General features: G+C 40.4%; 1 long non-coding RNA gene across 2 annotated transcripts; it reads left to right on the top strand.

Annotated features, from left to right (window-relative positions):
• Window positions 1-3,456: 3,456 nt before the first annotated feature.
• Window positions 3,457-12,316, top strand: LOC141583100 (uncharacterized). Of its 2 annotated transcripts, XR_012515853.1 has the most exons (4): window positions 3,457-3,759; window positions 6,144-6,178; window positions 10,022-10,122; window positions 12,281-12,316. It is a non-coding gene; the product is annotated as an uncharacterized LOC141583100 (long non-coding RNA). The 2 variants fall into 2 exon arrangements; XR_012515852.1 differs by lacking the exon at window positions 12,281-12,316 and having other exon boundaries at window positions 10,022-10,249.
• The last annotated feature ends 3,836 nt before the right edge of the window (window positions 12,317-16,152 follow it).

A 16,152-nucleotide genomic window follows, 5' to 3' on the forward strand; every position in this document is an offset into this window, starting at 1 on the left:
TGTCATACTATGTGCTGTTTCCCATGTTTTCATACGGTGATGGATGGGGGTGTTGCAAGCATTGGGAAAAGAAAACTGAGATATCTTAATGTTTCTGTGTTTCAGCAGTTGAATGTTTTTATTATTTATCTGTGTTTTTCTTTGTGTGCTTATTTGGTTAGTATTTCATATCACGTAGTGCTCTGTCTTCTCCCAAAAAGATGTGTATTTAACTTAGGAAAGAAATGTAAAGTGTGGTAAATACGATGGGTCATGAAGGTGCAGTGACATTGACTCCATCCTACCTTCAGGGATAAGCCAACCCTGAATGTGAAAAGAGACGCTATTTTTATTGCATAGTACCACACAGGGCCAGAGCTTCCCAGAACCAGCTGGGGATTGTTACCTAGACCCAATGTTGTTTATTGTTAAATCTTGTGGCTTGAGATATCTTCTAATTGAATTCGATATTTTAGTCTAGGTTACTATCTTTGACATACATCATTGAATAAAATGCAGGATATGTATTTTAATTTTTTTTATTTACCACTTCATTTCAAGTTATTCTACCAAGCTCATGAAATATTTCGCTAATTGTCATAAAAGTGAGGTTATGGCACGTGCGTTCTAAGATTTAATACATTGTTTCTAGGGGAGGTTGAAATACAGTAAACTGAATCTTAAATATTATAGAACTTTTAAAGAATTTGGCTTAGTTGGAGAAGGCTGTGGTATATTTAAGGATGTTATGTATTCTACATTACTCCTTAGGAAACAGATTTTCAGACCTGGTGTGCTGGCTCACGCCCATAATCCCAACACTTTGGGAGGCTGAGGCAGGAGGATTGCTTGAGGCCAGGAGTTTGAGACCAGCTTAGGCAACAGGGCGAGACCTGGGTTCTATGAAAAAATAATCAAATAGGGAACATGTTTTTGAGATAATAGAAACGTTTGATTCTGTTACATACCACACTAAGACTAATTGAAGATAAAAAAAACTGATTCTGCAGATAACACAGACAAGTCAGAACACATTGATTTCTGATGTGACAGTCAGTGTTCGATGAAACTGTTTATAGAAAGTAAAGCCAAAGTGCCTTATTTTACGGAGATACCTTTTAATAACCCAACTGTTAGACGAATAAAGCTTTTTTAAAAACTCAAAGCAAATGTTACTAATCATTTGGAGTCTGGACGTCCCAGTTCACAGGGTTACTTCTAATATGTAGAGCACATGCAGCCTTCTGATCAATCGAGAGTGAGGGGACTGCCCCTACCAGAGTTCAATTCAGCCCCAGGACCCCATGGCAGCCCAAGGTCTTGGTTCATGCTGTGGAAACAATACAGAATTTATTCACTCAGTAAACATTCACTAGGGTTACAGTCATTTTAATATAATTCATCGTAAGGTGATGATCTCTAGGAACGTCATCACAGTGGAGCAACCTGAAAGCTCCCAGCAGCCAGCAATGAATGAAAGGTAGGGGCGGGGCTGCCAACAGGGTGGGGCCTGGTGAGCCACGTGCCTGGGATCCCCCATCACAATGTGGGTAGGGCGCCTCGTGGAGGAGACTGTGCCTGATTGGTTCCTGGGCATCAGGTTGGAACTCTGGTGGTTGGTAGGGCAACCTCCTTCAGTTGGTAGAAAACACTGGAAGGAGGTACTCCCTCTGCGCTGTCTTCTCCGAAATCTCCGCTCTCAGGCTTGTTGTATCTAGACCCATTTTAAATCAAGCAGGTTCCCTTCAGACCAGTCATCTCAGGGGAGGCAGCTGAGGCGGGGAGTGAGCTGTCAGTGGGGTGCGGCCCCCTAGCCAGGGGCTGGCCCTGCCAGCGTGCCTGTGTTTCAAAGAGGTGAAGTGCTGAACTGTGCGGACCGGGAAGCAAGGGAAGGTCCAAGTTGCTGGAGCGCACCCAAGGTGCCCCATGGGGAACACGCTGAGTTGTTGTTTGTGCCCCAAAGGCAGACGCAGGCGAGGTCTGCGTAGGTGGCCTGAGGATCTGTTCTTCAGCTCTGACATCAATGGGGCGGTGGCAAGGAAAGGTCCAGGCCAACAGAGAAGGAAAAAGTCCAACACCGGTGCCAGACCCATTTGGTGCCCGTGCTGGCTGTGTGGGGCGGTGTCCGGCAGCTATGACCTCGATGAGGCAGTGTCGAGCAGAAGTGCAGACCAAGGCAGAGAGAAGCAGAGCCCGGGAAGAGAGATCACGGTGCTCCCCAATGCCAGACACAAGCAGAGCCAGCACAGGGTGCACTGGGCAGAACCGATCTGCAGCCATAACATCAATGAGAGGGAGGTGGCGAAAGCGCCAGACCGTACTGCTGTGGAGCCTGCCCTGCGGGATTTGGGAGCCGGCGACGGCCATGACCTGCAGCACATGAGAGACCAGGAGATGCCCAAAGGTAAGGCAATGAATGATGCTGTTTGCCCTCAGGCACGCCTCTGGCTGACACTCATACCAGGTCTCATTCCTCCCCCTACCCCCGAGGTATCCATGGCCTCGGGCTCCTCCGTCCTGCCCCTAGCCAGCTTTCCCAGACCCATGTACCAGGCAGGAGGACTGGCCCTGCCTCGTCCCTGCCCCCACCCTTCATGCTTTTTCCCTGCTGCGTCTGGTGGTTTCTTTCTTCCTCCCTACCCCAATGCCCAGTTGTGGCCCCTTTCTCAGCCCCAGGCTCGATGAAAGCTAAGTTTTCCATGTAGAAAACGCATGCTACAGATTTCATTGCTGTAGAGCAAGTGTCTTACAGCTCTTCTGTTTACTTTGGTTGGTCTCTTAATTTATTTAAACGTTAGAATAATTAAGCTTCATGGTGAATGTGACTTTGTAGCTGAAAGATATCGTTCTCTCAGAATATTAAAAAAATGGTGAAAGAATGAACAAAGATAGTATATGAATGAATTCTGCCTTTATACACAAAGCATGAAAGGACTTTTCAAAGTCCTTTGGTGACGTAAAGTAAGCCTCTGAGTGCTTTCACACACCAGGTAGAAGATGGGTAGTGTTTGATGACAGCCCAAAATAGACTCTTCATTTCATTTTTGAGGATTTATTACACATTTACAGGTAGGTCTCATTTGACCCTGTCTCCACAAAAAAAAATGGTTAAAAAATACCCAGGTATGGTGGCTTACACCCACAGTCCCAGCTGCAAGAGAATCTCTGGAGCCCGGGAGTTTGAGCCTTCAGTGAGTTATGCTGGCTCCATCTCACCATTGCACCACTCCAGCCTGGGCAACTGAGTAAGACTTTGTCTGTTTAAAAAATTGTTTTTGCCCAAGACAGCTCTTTGTTTTAAGACATATGAAATATTGAGCTGGTGTCTGACCACAGGAATTGACCACAGCATCTCTTCGTGCTTGAGACTTTCCCTGAAATGTGCTGGTAATAGCAGCCTAGAGGAAGGTGGTTATATTTGATAAGCAGAGGGAGGAGGGCATATATGTGATTCATCTGAACGTTGCATCCGTTTATTTAGGTGCAAGTTTGAAAAAGAAGTTCCAGTCCCAGCCCAGTTTTACTCCACATACATGGAGAGATTCTGTGATTTTTGTATTCTCCAGTAGAATTCGGACATTGGTGCCTTTATTTTCTTGACATTTATTACTAAAAGCTTTTCTCAAGACTGTAAAAGTGATTAAAATGGCTATGTCGCTTTAAAAAGAATCTTTTGTACTCACCTCACTTATGACATTGTTTCCTCTTCTTCCTCTACAGGTCTTCCTTCTGACCGTCCAAGGGCAAGCACACTCTTCCTGAGAAAGTATCAAATGAGTGGTAAGACAATATTATTTCTGCTTTCAAGGAAAACCTAAACATTTTCTGTCTTGTATATTACAGAGAGTATTTAGAGAAACTCAGATATTAGTTAAAAATGTTCAACTTTTCATAGATTTACTTGTCTTATTTTCACATGTGATATAATTTCCTTTAGTTGTCACTGTTTTTGGAAACATACAGACTTTGTGTTTACACATTTGGTGACATTTTCACCAACACAATTAATTGGCCACATGATCTAGTGTAGTAGTCACGGATTTATGCCATTTTCTTCATACGTCTTTGACATTTTTCCCTTGCTCTAAAGAGTATGTTTTAATAATGACTGATAGGATTTAGGCCACAGCTTGGATTTCACTGCAGCAAATCAAAAGAATCCATTGTTCTAGATTGGATCTGTGATTTTGGCCTCCTTTTTCACAGTGCTCTAACCACAGTCACATCCAAGTGGATGCTACAACTTTTTCATTGCAATGTAATAGAAACGTAACATGCCCTGTGCTGTTTTCCATATTAGCCTTAGTGTGTGAAACTAGTGTAAAGTTTCCATATCCTGCCTGTTTTAGGATGAGAATTAGAACTGTAGGATTTTTCTGTACTGTTGCTTATGTTTCATAATGTTCTGTTATCTTACTCTATTTTCAAAAAGCCATACACCGTGTTTTTCAGTTAATTTTAACAACAAGAATACAAGAACTGTGGGTTCTAGAATAACATCAGAACTAATGCAGCACAAGAGAAAGAGGTCGTTCACCTACATTTTCATAGTTTGTTAGGACTTTGTCTGACTTGAGCTAGTAATTTCTAGTTAGGATTGTTAAATTTCTCAGTTTCTGCCAAGAGCCATGGGCTTCTCACACTTAGAATGCACAGAAGTAGAAGAAAACCAATCCCCTGCCCCTGTCACTTCAGTGGTTAGAAATGTGTGTCAATGAGACCAGTTCAACTTCAAAGGAGGAGGTATTGTAGAGAAGAAAGTGTGGCCCAAGTCCCTCTTTGGAGCTTTTATTCTTTGGACATTGGTAGAACAAAATGATTGTGTGTGCTGAGGATACCCTGTTCAGTTAGGTTGGCATACTCATTTTGACATTTAAGTTTAAGGTAGGCTACCTTTCAGTTGAGTAAAGACCCATTTATTTTATCAGTAATGTATGACTAGATGACCGAGAAGTCATTCGGGATGCTGCCAGATATTCTAGTGCATCTCACGATTGACTCCTGGCCAGAAACTGGTTCTTAGAGCTGTCAGCTATTAGATCCTGGTAATGAAAGTAAGCTATGTGCAAATGTAGAATGAGAAAAGAAAACACTGCTGCATAGGGGTTCAGAAATACAATAGGTAAACGTTTTTATTAGCGAAATTTCTCATCTGCCCCACATATTGGCATTTTTATGAAGGAATACTTGAGACACGATAATTTATAAAGAAAAGAGGCTTTACTGGCTCACGGTTCTACAGGCTGTACAGGAGGTGTGGTGCTAGCATGTGCTTCTGGCAAGGGCCTCAAGAATCTAATGATCTTGGTGGAAGGTGAAGTCATCATTCACATGGTGAGAGAAGGAGCAAGAGAGAGTGGGAGGTGCTGCAGGCTTTTAAATCAGCAGATCAGGCCAGGTGCAGTGGCTCACACTTGCAATCCCAGCACTTTGGGATGCTAAGATGGGCAGATCACTTGAGCCTGGAGTTTGAGACCACCTTGGGCCAACAGAGTGAGACCCTGTGTCTATGAAACATTTAAAAATTAGCCAGATGTGGTGGTGCATGCCTGCACCCCCAGCTACTCTGGAGAGGAAGGTGGGAGGATCACTTGAGCCCAGGAAGTCAAGGCTGCAGTCAACCATAATTACGCCACTGTACTCCAGCCTGAGCATCAGAGTGAGACCCCGTCTCAGAACAACAACAGTAACAACAACAAAACCCCAAAAAGATCCTCCATGAACTCAAAGCAGGACCTCACTAATCACCAAGGGGATGGCACTAACGCATTCATGAGGGATCTGCCCCCGTGATCCAAAGACTTCCCCACCTCAAACCCTGGGGATTACATTTCAGCGTGCGATGTTGAAATGTAATCACAGACATTCCCTAATTTGTTTTGCCTTTCCTTATCTACACGGGGATTCTTTCATTTGAACGTAATAGAATATGTGTTAGGTCAAGAAGTAAAACTGTGTTTTCAAATTTTACACTAAGAGATTCATCATGCCAGATTATTTAAATGTTAAATTTTGTTTAAATTAAAAAATTTTTAATTGATTTTTTATATAGCGATAATCAGATTTATCTTGTTTTATATAGTGATGATCAGATAATTAGCAACTACTTTTATTCTATGGTATTTTATTATACCAAAATTGATTAGTTATATTTTTACTTTTAGTGCAAGAAAAGAGGAGAAGCTTTCGCATATATTCTGTAAGTAAACTTTCGAAAAGTTAAGAAATTAATTGTTTAAATTAAACGTCTATCTGTCATGATTCCTGAGAAATGTAACAGGGACCCAGTGCTGTTAGCATGATCCTTTTTTGGTGAATTTTCTAACTCTTTTCTATTTTCCTAAGTGTCAGATTTATGCAGGAAAGTCTTTAACTTACTGTGCCCATTTTTAAGGCTGTCTGATATTTAAGTTAAATTTAAATCGGTTGTGATATTGCCTGGGCGGTGCAAGCATGGCTGCTGGTTTTCTGGAAGCAGGGTTGGGAAGCAAGGTGGAGTTTCACTTTGTGTGTGCCATTTGCTCCCATTTCCCAGGTTTCAGCCCTGGTGGGTCTGAGCTCAGAAACCTTCAGGTGTAATATATCCAGGGAATACACATCCACATTCCTTCTAAGATGAGAGGATAGGTGGACCTGCGGTTCTAACCACAGACTTACTATTGACCTTGCTGGCTCTGTTGTGTTTCACCCTACCTTCCCAGGTACCATGTGCTATGATTTTGGAGACTGTGTTGGGTTCTTCAAAATACACGGGATTGCTTGTTTCTGTTCAAGTCACTCCCTGTGGGCACCAGGGTTGTGCTTTTATGTCAGTTACCACTCCTCTATCTGCTTGCCACCTTGCAACATTGACTCAGAATCATCTGCTGTCGATCCTCTCTCCTGATTCTGTGTATAATGTTTATTTTATGACTAACTCTCATGAGATTTCAGATGGAAGAGAAAATAAATTTGTGGTCAATCCATCATATTTAACCCACATTTAGAACCTATATGTAAGTGTAAATCTAAGTTTAATGGAACATAATTATGACCTTAATTCAGACAATTTTCTAGTTATACCTATTATAAGCATATTACACTTTTCCACTCAGGCCTTGTGTAATAACTCTATTCAAACTCCATACCTGCCATGTGGTCCCATTGCTGTGCAACATAGATGGAGCCGATTTTGTTAGCACACAAAGTATTGGAAATTTTCAAGTTAGCTAAAAGTCATTAATTATTTTTAAAACATCTAAAAGATGTCATAAAAAGTGGGGAGAAAAACCGTGATCTCGAGGGCCAGGTGTGGTGGCTCATGTCTGTAATCCCAGCACTTTGGGAGGCTGAGGCAGGTGGATCTCTTGAGGCCAGGAGTTCAAGATCACGCTGGCCAAAATTGTGAAACCTCATCTCTACTAAAAATACAAAAACTAGCCAGGCATGGTAGCACATGCCTGTAGTCCCAACTACACAGGAGGCTGAGCCAGGAGACTTGCTTGAACTTGGAGGTGGAAGTCACAGTGAGTGATAGGAAGTTTTAAATTAAAAAAAAACGGGGACAGATTTCACCTGAGGCTGTACAAACTAGTCTGTGTTTTGGTGCCTTATTCCTGTTATTTTTATTCTCATATATGGAATTTTCCTCAGAATTGACTTTTGTTATTTTAAAGTATTACGCTGCACTACCTCAACAGTAGTGACGTTAAGGGATACCTTCTTTCCCTTTGAATGAAAGTATCTGAATCAGTACATTTTTATTTTTTATGCGATATTTGTTTTTGAGACAACAAAAGTATACACATATACACACGTAACACTGTTAATGTAATCTATAACAGAATAGCTTAAGAAACATAAGAGTTCAGCTGGAGTTAAAACATTTCTATCTTAAAGGGTAATTCGGTCCTTCAAATAGTAATGTTGTTCAAAAACATCTTGGATTTTGGTTAAGAAAGAAGTGAATTTGCAGTACAAAGCATCTGAAGCAGCAAAATGCTGTTGGACTCTATGGATATTTTGGATTATTGGCTACTAGCAATGTTTAAATGCAGCATAGGTTTATAAACAACCACTAGATCTTCTCTGTACCCTGCCTTTTTTTTCGTACTGGCTGATTAGCAGTAGATCCAACCCTGTTGTGTCTTTAATGATTTTGCGGAGACCCTAATGGAAGAGTGTGATAACATGAGGCAAACAAGCATATTAAGAGGAAGAAGGAAAACTCATCTGAGTTATTTTTTTTTCCAGTTAAAATAGTCAGTATTTTGTGGTTTTAAATAAAGCTGTTGATCTTTTCAACTATTTGGTGATTGGCATTTGGCTACTGGGATTATTTTTAGGCAAGAGCACTTTCTCTCTCTCTCTCTTTCTCTCTCTCTCTGTCTCTCTCTCTCTCTGTCTCTCTTTCTCTCTCTCTCTCTCTCTCTCTCTCTCTCTCTCTCTCTCAGTTTCCTTTTTTTTTAATTTGAGATGGAGTCCTAATCTGTCACCCAGGATGGAGTGCAATGGCACTGTCTCAGCTCACTCCAACCTCCGCCTTCAGGATTCAAACAATTCTCTGCCTTAGCCTCCTCAACAGCTGGGATTACAACAACCCAGCACCACGCCTGGCTAATTTTTGTATTTTTAGTAGAGATGGGGTTTCACCATCTTGTCCAGCCTGGTCTTGAACTTCTGACCATGTGATCCACTCACCTCAGCCTACCAAAGTGCTGGGATTACAGGAGTAAACCACCTCACCTCCTCAGCAGGAACATTTACTTAACATAATTGAGGCAGTTTCCGTATTGACTATCGCACTCTCAACAAATGAATACATATTTTGAAAGTGTTTTAGAGATAGTTGATTTTCTACAGAGCTCAAAATGTTCACTGTCATATCTCTGATAGCACTGTGGATGAATTTTCACTCATTTGTATCTGTAGGAAGATTTACTTTCCAAATTGTAAATGACTTGAATATTGGCCAAGCTCTTATTGAACTCCTTAATTTCTCCCACATTCTGTGCTCAGCAGCTGCAGGTAGGACAGAAGGGGTTCTCCCTCTCCCGGAGAGGCTCACTTTCTCATGAGGGGGATGCCCTGCAGGCCATTGTATCATGTAACACACAGTGAATTAGACTGATGAGTACGCAAAAACAGAAATGTTTTGTGGTGTGGCTGCAGGCAAAGGGATTCCAGAAGGTGGATGAGGTCAAGCTTGCTGGGACAAGGGGGAAAGGAATAAATATTCCAGACAGAGAGCAGCACGAGTGAGGCAGGAATGTGCCATAATGTGCATCAAATAACTTAAAGAATGAAATCAATTAACTTTTGAAATGAATGCAGAGTATTCTCAGAAGTTCTCATTTGAGAAGTGTCATAGCAATCTTATGTAAACATGAAGTGAAAGTTACATTCCAAAAGTCGTTTTCATCATTTGATTTGTGGATGTGAGAAAGTCTTAAAGCAGTACTTTTTCCATCCTCCCACAAGGAAACAGGCCCAGGGAGACCTATGGCCCCTCACTTGTTTGGTGACTGAGCAGCTCTGGCATGCACACTCTCTGACTCTAACACACTGGTTCCGTCGCACTCTCTTAAATGCACACACTTAGGATTAGTAAGGGAGTAAATGTAGTATTAGGTCTTCATTTACTGCAATCAAATGCTCTTGTGTCAATATTATTTAATGTATGATATTTTGTTGCAGTTAATGAATAACAGAAATAGAAAATCTCAGTGCTTTTTCCTGCATCAGAAAAAGAACATGAAATTCCATTATAAATGTTTCCCATTATTTATCAAGGGAATTTATAATAGTGGCTTGCCAGGTTTGATGATCAGTGTCATATCAAGGGCAGCATTTTATAACCCATTTCTCAAACATCATCTGTGAAAATTAAGAGCCTCCAATGAGTTTCCCATAGAGCTGCACATGATACCACACTCGGACAGGTCACGGGGTATAAAAAATACCTTAATGCCTTATTGTTTGACATTGTGACAAAGGGAAAAAACCCAAACTTTGGTAAGTTTATCCTTCTGTGATGTCTTTCTCTATCTTCCTTCTTCTTCAGATACCTCCATGGCATCTTGATAGAAAATACAGCTCGTGTTCCACCATATTCCTGGATAACAGCACAGTCAGCAAGCCTGATCTCAGCCAAATATTAGGATGGTGAGTACAACGAGGTTGCCAAGGGCTGAGTGACAGACCCCGTATGCTAAAAGCATGCGGGCCATCCGCTGTTAGCTCAGCCATTTGGTTGCCCTTTTCAGCAGGCAGTTGAAGAAGCTGATGTCAATGATATATGGATTTTTCAGGACCTAAGGATGATTTTTTTTAATCTTAGACACTGTGTGGTAAAAGGGAAAGCCAGTTAGCAAATAAGCCATCCCAGAATAAGCACGGCTATTTATCTGATGCATTTCTGTTATGACAGTATTGAACCTAATGGGCAGGAGAGGTGCTTTTTATTGGATGTTTCTAGGAAAAATTAGTAGTTCTTTATGGGCCATAGGCCTAGCACGATGGGCACTACTTTGGAAACTACTCTTGGAAGAAGGAACAGCTTGTCCTCCAGTGGCACCATAGTGTATCTGCATTTTAATTTTCCCATCATGCACCAGCACATCATAGACCACAATCAGAGATGCCCTTTCAAAACACCCTTGAAAGATGGCTTCAAGTTGTTTTAAAAAGCCAGCTCCAATGGAGATGTCCAGAAAATATTATTAACATGTCCTTCCATTATGAGTGTTGATTTTCAGAAAACAGTTTGACAAGTGGTGCCTCAGAATATTAATGTCCTTATCCCTAACTTGACTTTCCAGTCTATAAACACGACTAAGTTACAAGCTTAAATTTGTCTCTAATGTACTAGTTTTAAGCTAATTTCTTAGTAACTTCTACTTTAATCAAAAATGGCCATTAATACTCCTAATAATGTGACTTTCCTCTCTCATGCATAACAATAATTTAGATCCAATTCTGTTTCAGCAAGAACCGGACTTCACCCTGATGCCTAAAGCATACCCAACACCAATTAAATCAGAATGTCTCCAGCTGACATTGAGGTCCTGTTTAAAGCTCCCCGGGTGATCCAGTGTGCAGCAAATGTGGAGGCTACTGCTTCCTTTGTGTGAAAAAGTGATGGTTCTAACATAAAAATTACATGTTTTCCCTGTCATTTGCTCTTCTTTCTACCCATAAAGCCTTTCATCTGTGCGAGTCATTTCTATCTATGTGTGCATATGCTTCAATTTATACCATACCGTAGTGTTTTCTGAACACCTGCAGTTCACAGGAGCACTGTTCAGGGACCTTGGGTGAATCTGTTTTAAACCTTGGTTCTCTTAACTGTAAAATGGGCGGTGCATGGAGTGTCACGTGAGGTTCGGTGGTCCTTGTCAGCATGTAACTTCAAATTCTGTGATCTTACAATTTGGAGATGACACTGTTGGAAGCACTATAAAAATATCTCTCTTAGATGCTAATAATGTTTTAAGGCCTACTTTTTACAACTCCAATTTGCCTTCTCAAATTATTCTGAGCCTCATTTTAAATGTTGAGGGTGAATGGAAGGACAGACCTTATCAAAGAAAAGCCCCTGTTTCCTGACACACAACATCTGTGGATGTCTTTGTAACACAGTAACATACATCCGAAGAGTTGTATTTGTTTATTCATATTTTCTTTAAACTAATGCGGAAGTACCTGTCATTAATATTGTATGATGTGGTGTTACGCTGTGTGTTTAGTACTGCTTATTTTAGGAGAGCTACAAGTGTCATCGATTTTTGGATGCGTTATGCTGTTTACTAATAAATTTTCTGCTAATCATGCATAGGTGATTTTAAATTACTTTATTTGGTATAAAGCACATTCCTTCTGTGCTTTTAGGGAAATAATGACAAATGGGTGAGTAGGTGATGGTGAACTAAATCAGCTGAAATGCAGGGCCTAGCAACTTAAAAAGCAAAACACTACTGTCTGACCTAAATGTAAGCATATGTACACATAGATGTAAGTAACTTGCACAGAATGAAAGGTTCTATGGGCAGAAGAGCAAATGACAGGGAGAATATGTCATCATTTATACCTAAGATCCATCTGCAGACGCAAGTCTTCTATCAGCCTTTTGCGTAGTATTTTGGTTCTCCTGTTTTTGCTGTAAAGCTAGAGGACTAAAACAAAAGAAAAGTGCTCACATGATATTGTTTTGAATACAGGATTTCAGGGCCACTGAGAGGGTTCCCTCCCCCGCCTTTGGAAATATATCTTCAGACCTAACAAATTATAAAATCAGTTCTTGCACCTTTTTTTTTCTCCACAGTGTGACCATGGCAATATGTTACAACATAAAGCACAGGTGAGCTCTTTGAAACCTGTCTTCTTATTCCAGCTCATCACTTTGTGTCATATGAAACATGGTCTCAGGTCATAACTCTAGATATTATAAGCTGTAGAGTGCTTATTTTACAGTGCTACAGTAAATCGTTTGTGGGTTTTTTGGTTCGTAAGACTCTTTTAAATTATTAAGGGTTCCAAAGTGTATTTGTTTATGTCTTTCTTTGCAATTCATTTGTAAAGAAGCAGTAAAAAGTTGCCCTAGCCTCATGCAAATATATAGTAGGAAAGAGGTGTATTTATAAAGCTATCAGGTTACTGTGGGTATTCTTTAACCCCACCAAAACTCCAGAAGTGCTAACTGATTAAAATAGTTATAAGAGGATTGTACATATCAATGAATTCGTTCACTAATAGTCACTGACCTTTCTTGTACAATAAATGGATCTGTCCCCTTACTGGCTGTTACAATATTATGCATTGGCTACTTGGTTTACTTATAGTGTCAAAAACTCACTTTCACTAGTATCACCACCATTATAAAAATATCTTCAAATATGGAGATCCCATCAAACTTACAGTAGTAGGTATGAGTTTTCAAAGCCCAGATTTTTAGCTTGAAAGTTTTAGCTTTATTATAGACAAATCCTTGTTATTTTCCTTGAAATGACAGACTCACTTGACTTAATTTTATGAATAACAGTCAGTTATACTTTCAGATAAAAATGGTGTACTGTGAAAAATTGGCTTGTTCAGCTCACAATTTAATCACAAGTGCTTTTCTTTAACATGACCATACTTCAGTATGCAGAAGCGCTTTATGTGAACTTTCTACTGAGGATACTAAAAAGAGAGGCCAAGATTTAGTAACATCATTAATTTTTACTGTTTCATCAAGGACATTCTTCAGTGAAACATGCTCTTTGATACAAACTGCAAGGGGCCGTGAAGAGTGGAACGAATACTGGTATAATTCGGTACCACTGCCCTTATTCATACTGAGAAACCATCAGTTTTACCCACGTTTGCTTTTAAACAGTCATTACAAGTGTTGAACAGAGAGAAAGCAATCAATGTCTTAATACTTTTTAAAAGTAATAAATTATTTGTGTGTTTTATTTTCAATCAGCTTCTCAGGTTGAATTAGTATTCTTGTAAGAACAGTTTGGGCCATACATGGTGGTTGACACCTGTAATCCCAGCTATTTAGGAGACCAAGGTGGGAGAATTATTTTGAATCAGGTGTTTGAGACCAGCCTGGGCAATGTGGCAAGACCCCATCTATCAAAAAAGAGAAAAAAACAAAAAAGAAATGATCAGCTGGGCATGGTGGTATGGACATTTTGTCCCAGCTACTTGGGAGGCTGAGGCAGGAGGATTGATTGAGCCCACGGAGTCAAGCCTGCAGTGAGTCAGGTTTGTACCACTGTGCTCCATCCTGGGGAAAAGAGCAAAACCCTGTAATAACAACAACAACAACAACGAGTTTTGACATCATGGGTCTCCTACAGAATCTCAGGGGTCCACAGACCACATTAGGAGAACCACTGCTTTCCTAAATGATCACATAATGTGTTAGTTTGTGAAGTCCATTAAAGACTGCCTTCTTTTAAAATGAAAAGGCAATTAAGTCTGTAACTCAAACTACTTCAGCAAACATAAAGTATAGAAAGAAAGATTTGGGAAATCTTAATGGATTCTAAAAAGTTCTAAAATCCTTATTGCCAACAACTACTGCTTCCTAAAATGTTCCTGTGTTCCACTCCACCATGAGGTTAGAGGAGTAAAAATAGACATAGCTTCTTACCATTGCCTGTTAGCGGGAGTCAGTATTTAAAGGCAAGTCTGGCTCATCAATGTAGAAAAGACTTCCCAGTTCAGAACGTGATGTGTTGATGAATAACAGGTCAAGAAACCCTCTGAAGGCCAGGATCCAGGAGAAAAACTGGCAACAACTGTTTTGGTGAACAAATTTTACCAAAGCAAACAAGAAGTATCTCCCTCCACCCTCCATGCCCTACTCCCAGCAGATACTTTACTAAGATATTAACCATTCCTGAATTAATCTCTTAAATGCACATTCTTCTTTTATAGATATGCAAATAGATCTCTGGCTATTTTTGATGAGCCAATACATCCACTTTCAGTAAGTATCACTTTCTCTGAGGTTCTGTTTATGTCTTATGAAGTTGTGTTGATTTCATGATGAAGTCAAAATCATCCACCATTAAGTCTTCACTAAGTTGTGTCTAATCATCTTATGTAAGGAGTGTTGTAAATTGGTCACACTGGAGTAAGAGCTGACGTACAGCTTTGTTTAATTTGTGCACTAAGGGGAATAAACATACCATCCAAATAACAAAATGTGTCATTTTAAAAGATAAGTTTTTATAGCAGCAAACAATAAGAATATTTGTAAGTAGTCCTAACAAATATGAACGAACTCTGTGAATGGAATTAGAAAAGAATTTAAAGTTAAATTTGTTTAAATGCTATCAAAACTTAAAAACTTCCTTCTAGGCGGAGGTTGCGGTGAGCCAAGATCGCGCCATTGCACTCCAGCCTGGGTAACAAGAGCGAAACTCCATCTCAAAAAGAAAAAAACAGAAAAAAAAAAAAAAAACTTCCTTCTGCAGACATATGATAGCCACAGGGGGCCACCTTAGCACCTATGTTTACACAAAACCAAAAATATTTTAAGATCCTACCGTTTATATTTTTAGAACTAAAAGACATATTATCCCAGCAAGATTATTCTAAGGGACATGTGGGCACCAATTTTAACATCCCCATCGTAAGAGTACTTAAGAAGTTTTCTTGAATGAATATGTATATTGACTTTCTTCTTGTTTCAGCAAGAAAATATTCCAGGGAAATCTTTTGAGGATGATCCCACACGCAACTGCATTTTCAGTTATTTCTGTGATCTTTCTAAAGTCACAAAACTAACAGCTCCAGGTGCAATCGTAGCATTGGTAAGCTATTTCTTATTTATGAAGCATCTTTAGTAACTGGTCTCCTACACAGCGTATGGCCATGTTTCTAAATAAAAGTTCCTAAAGTTATCATCAGATCTTTTAAGAGAATCCTATGCAAACAAAGTAAATACACATATTAGAGTTTAATCATCGTCATGTTTTAAAATGATGCAATTGCTTTTCTTATCACAGAATAACTGCTACTAAAAGCAGCAGGAGAGACTTCTGGTTTCTCCCTCAACAGATTCCCCTGGGATGCCAATCCTGTGTCACTCTTCTAAATACTGGGTTAGAGAAGAGGACAGGGCGAGCACAGTCCTTGTCTTTATGAGGCATTTGTTTTAATGAGGAAAGCAGTTCTTTTTTTAGGTAATGGCAAATAGCAAAATGATAAAACACGATTCAGAGAGAGTGATGGGAGGGGCTCGCTGTTTCTGACAGAATGATCAGGAAGAGCCTCTCTAGAGAGGACACATCTGAGCAGTGACCTGACTATAAAGCGAGGATGATAAGGAATGCTGGCATTATAGGCAGTGGGCTGAATGCCAAGACAGAGACATGAACACATTTCACGTGTGTTCAAGGAACAGACAGCAGGGAGCCCGCCTGTGAGAGAAATGAAGGAAAGAATGGAAAAGATGCGGCCGCACAGGCGGAGCCGTCGCTCACAGGGCCCTGTGGCTTGCAGACTGGGGACGAAGTCGAGGTATTATTCCAGTTTGAAGCGGGGACTAATGGTAGATCTTGAGCAGGGGAGTGCAGTGTTCTTAATTTAAAAGTTATCCCAAGTGCCTTTGGGAGAGTAGTCCATAGTTGGGAGAGGGGTTGGGGCAGAGAAGAGGACTAAGTAACAACTAGGCTGTTACAGGTGAGCCGTGGC

The sequence above is a fragment of the Saimiri boliviensis genome (assembly GCF_048565385.1).
Source record: "Saimiri boliviensis isolate mSaiBol1 chromosome 1 unlocalized genomic scaffold, mSaiBol1.pri SUPER_1_unloc_1, whole genome shotgun sequence".
NCBI classification, from domain to species: Eukaryota; Metazoa; Chordata; class Mammalia; order Primates; family Cebidae; genus Saimiri; species Saimiri boliviensis.